A 4,811-nucleotide genomic window follows, 5' to 3' on the forward strand; every position below is an offset into this window, starting at 1 on the left:
ACCAAACAATCTATAGGAAATAGTGTCTATTTGTTATTCATTTGGAATATGTAAATAATTCATTCATGTCCTGTGATTCAATTAATGATTGCTTATCTTATAATATTTTCTTATATTATAATTTAACTGAATTGAATTATACATTATTACTTAGCAAAATTAGACAATATATATTCCTTTTATGTGTACACATGATGGTGTTCATAACATGAATCCTGGTTTTTACCCATTTAATATTGTTTGTTGTTTGACAATATGACACATACTATTTCCTGTATGTGTTATACAATCATTTCATAATTATGATAAAAATCACTATATATCTGTTCAAAAATTTTTGTAACTGTTAATTTATATTTAAAATATTCAAAAGTAGATAAATCTTCTTTTAAAACAATTTTATGGGAGAATACAAAAAATTCCTTAAAGATGTTAAGTGCAGAATATCTGGTCTGCTCCTTCTCTTTGAGAGAATGTGTCTAAAGAAATTAGCAGAATAAGTAGGATGTGCCCAGTAACATCAGTAACCTAATCACACAGATAATCATAACTTGATATGACCCAGAGGGATGGCACAGGAGATAGAATACCATATATCTTCATTACAATTGTGACATATGAGGTGAAATAAAAGAATTAAAAAGAGACCCAGTTGTCTGAGAAGCATAGTTTTGCTCTGAAGATGAAAGAAATATAATCCACAGAGGAAATTTATATTGAATTAACATATTGAGTAAGTAAAATCTGACACCTTATAGCATTAGGACAAAGGGTAGAAAATGATCATTAGAAAAAATTTAAAACACAGTATTTTGTATTCTCTGATGTTTCTGAGCCTAAGGAGTAATGATTATGTAAAATTCAACTGATAACAAATATTCATAATTAACACTGTAGTGTAATTAGGTACCCCTAGACTTTAAATTCCATTATCCCAATGATCAACAGATTTTTGTGTGATTTCTTGCTTGAAGATAGGTCAAAGAGGGACACCTGGATGTCTCAGTCATTAAGCAGCTGCCTTCAGCTGGGATCATGATCCCAGATCATGGGATTGAGCCCCACATCAGGCTCCCTACTTAGACGGGAGCTTGCTTCTCCCCCTGCCTGCTGCACAAGTGAGCTTCTGCTCACTTACTCTCTCTCTCTCTCTCTGACAAAAAAAAAAAAAAGAAAGAAAGAAAGATAAAAACTAATTCTTTAAGAAAAAAAAAAAATGTAGGTCAAAGAATGTCTGAGATTTCACCCTTTAGGCCAATGTCTACAATAAATGTTTCTAACTGCACTCTTCAATCTTACCAGTCACCTGGAAAAAAACGTATTATGCTTCTCACAAGTAGGTCTGGCCAAATGAGTAAAAATATCTCAAGCACTTCTTAGCCATCAAAATGTTCATTCAAAATCCACACCACGAATGAGGATCTTAGACAAAGCTCAGCCCAGTGTATCAGACCTCAAATGTAACAAAATTCACCATTCCAAATCAATTGCATTAGAAAAAAAAAAAGAAAAAAAGCAGAGATAAATGTTTCATTGGTCTCTGAAACATTTTTTTAAAATTCTTCAATGAATACATTGAACTAATAAAAAATAATCCCTTAAGCGTTAATCATAAAATCAGATTTCATCTGAATTGATTTTTCTCATGGTATTACGGTTTCAAAACACTTAGAGGTGCCTCTTTCTAAATTTTTTTTAATATGGAACACTTCACAAATTTGCATGTCATGCTTGCACAGGGACCATGCTAATCTCCCCATCATTCCAATTTTAGTATTATACTGCTAAAGCAAGTATAATATTCTCTCTGTAATATAAATCTTGGCTTTTCTATATATTGTGTGGAAAGACTAAAAACAAAAACACTGTAGACAGTATTTTACGTATATATTTTTTTAAAGATTTTATTTATTTTATTTGACAGACAGAGATTACACATAGGCAGAGAGGCAGGCAGAGAGAGAGAGGAGGAAGCAGGTTCCCTGCTGAGCAGAGAGCCCGATGCGGGGCTCGATCCCAGGACCCTGGGATCATGACCTGAGCCGAAGGCAGAGGCCTTAACCCACTGAGCCACCCAGGCGCCCCTATTTTACGTATATTTTAAGTAATTTTTATTTTGATCATGTTAGCAGAGAGAAAAAGTTGACCAACAAATTAGTTGAGCTTTAAATATCAGACTAGAAATTGATTCCCTAAGTAGTCTTTATGGTAACTTTCAGTTTGATATTATTTTAAAGACTGAAGACTGCAATATAGAAGTATAGAACATATACCTGATATACAGTAAGCTAAGATATACCGGCAGAAAGAGTATGTCACTAATACACATATCATTAAACAGATTATGAGTATATAATGCCACCTACTTTACAAGTAGGTTAAAAAGTATGGTTTTGGTTTTCAAAAAATATGGGTAATAGGTATTGTACAGGATGTTTACTTCACAGAGCAAATACAGAAATATTCAAATTATATTACTAAATGTATTACTGTTAAGCATCTTGAAATTAAGATGTTGCCTAATATTCTGAAATAGTAAAATGTAAGAAGGTAAAAGAGTTATTATTCAAATGATAATAGTGCTAAATTTTTAGAAGGATATAGAATTTATTAATGCTTTAGTGTCATCAAAAAGTATGTATTTGCTCCCCAAATATTCCCTAATAGATACACAGATACCAAGGCTTTACTTTTTTTTTTAATTTTTTATAAACATATATTTTTATCCCCAGGGGTACAGGTCTGTGAATCGGCAGGTTTACACACTTCACAGCACTCACCAAAGCACATACCCTCCCCAATGTCCATAACTCCACCCCCCTTCTCTCAACCCCCCGCCCCCCAGCAACCCTCAGTTTGTTTTGTGAGATTAAGAGTCACTTATGGTTTGTCTCCCTCCCAATCCCATCTTGTTTCATTTATTCCTCTCCTATCCACTTAAGCCCCCATGTTGCTTTGCAGGAATTGTTACAATAACATCTAAATATAGGACACTCCAACTCATTTTTGAACTGGCAAATGATAGGTTATATTTGGTTTAAAAAAAAAAGTGGGGGTGCCTGGGAGGCTCAGTGGGTTAAAGCCTCTGCCTTCGGCTCAGGTCATGATCCCAGGGTCCCAGGATCAAGCCCCACCATCAGGCTCTCTGCTCAGTGGGGAGCCTGCTTCCTCCTCTCTCTCTGCCTGCCTCTCTGCCTACTTGTGATCTCTGTCTGTCAAATAAATACATTTTTTTTTAAAGTGTGTGGGAGGTGGGGGAAGCTGATACCAAAAAAGGGGAGCTTATTAAGAGTACTTGCATTATTTTAAATACATTAAGTATGGGGGAACAATTCCTATTTCTGAATACTACACATCTAGAGATATGACACAAGCTAGAAAATAACATCTGTATCATACTTGACAAAATATGCTTGGTCTTCATGTACATGTAACTCAATCCCCCACAAAAACCTCTTAGTCGTACCAATAAATCCCTCTCCTAAATTCAGTTTACTTCTCCAATTCTACCACCACAAATTGACCTAATTCAAATCTCATCTGGAATACTGAATGATTTCATAAAAGACCTCCACAAATTTACTGTTTCCTCTTCACCTCTATCAATAAATTAAAATCTATTTAAAAATCAACACTCAGACTAAAAATATTATTTTTTTGGAATTTTTCCTACTGTATTCTTTTTTTATTAGAAACAGTTTTAGGTAGTCTAACTTCATTGCATTTCCAAATAAATTTTAGAATAAAAACTATTATTCTTTATGTTCTCTATAACATCTACATTCTGTCATGCTCATTTTTATCACAGGAACATTTTACGTGCCATTTTCATGTGGGATTTTTCTGTTTCATTACTCGTTTTTTAGAGCTTGAAAGATTATCAAGCATATGCCAAAACTCAATAAACCTTTTCTGAAAGAATATTAGGAGAACTTAGAACACAAATCAATGAAATTGAACACATAAAATCAATAGAGACAAATAAGCAAAATCAAAGTCTGGTTCTTTGAAAAGATGAGTAAAATCTGTAAGGCTCTAGCCAGGGTAACTTAGAAGACAGATAGTACACAAACTACCAATAGCAGTAAGGAAAGAAGAGACATCACTACAGATTCCATAGAAATTAAAAGGGCAATAAATAAATACTAAAACAACTCTATGCTCATAAATGTAATAACTTAGATGAAATGGACCATTTCCTTGCAAGACACAATTAGTCAAAATTCACACAAGAACAGACAATCTGAATATGCCTGAACAAATCTCTTTTACAAGCTCTTTCTTGTCTATTAAACAAATTGAACAAACAGTAAGTAAACTTCTAAAATAGAAAGCAGCAGACCCAGATGAGTTCACTGGTGAAACTTTTTGCTTTGTTTTGGTTTGTTTTTTTAAATATTTTATTTATTTATTTGACAGACAGAGATCACAAGTAGGCAGAGAAGCAGGAAGAGGGTTGGGGTAGAAGGCTCCCTGCTGAGCAGAGTGCTGATGAAGGGCTATATCCCAGGATCCCAAGATCATGACCTCAGCCTAAGGCAGAGGCTTTAACCCACTGAGCCGCCCAGGCACCCCTCATCAGTGAATTTCATCTGACATTTAAGGAAGAAATTATACCTATTCTCTACAATTTGCTCCAGAAAGATAGAAGAAACAGGAATAGCTCCTAACTAATTTTATGAGACCAGAATTATTGTGACACCAAACCAGATAAATATATTACAAGAAAACTACAGACCAGTATCTCTCATGAACACAGATATAAGTTTCTCAACAAAATATTAACAAATCAAATTCAGCAATGTATGAAG

General features: G+C 34.0%; 1 non-coding gene across 1 annotated transcript; it reads right to left on the bottom strand.

Moving 5' to 3' along the window:
- Positions 1-1,694: 1,694 nt before the first annotated feature.
- Positions 1,695-1,796, bottom strand: LOC132000436 (U6 spliceosomal RNA). The gene has a single exon (XR_009399308.1). It is a non-coding gene; the product is annotated as a U6 spliceosomal RNA (small nuclear RNA).
- Positions 1,797-4,811: the final 3,015 nt, after the last annotated feature.

This window comes from Mustela nigripes, chromosome 13 (genome assembly GCF_022355385.1).
Source record: "Mustela nigripes isolate SB6536 chromosome 13, MUSNIG.SB6536, whole genome shotgun sequence".
Classification (NCBI taxonomy): domain Eukaryota; kingdom Metazoa; phylum Chordata; class Mammalia; order Carnivora; family Mustelidae; genus Mustela; species Mustela nigripes.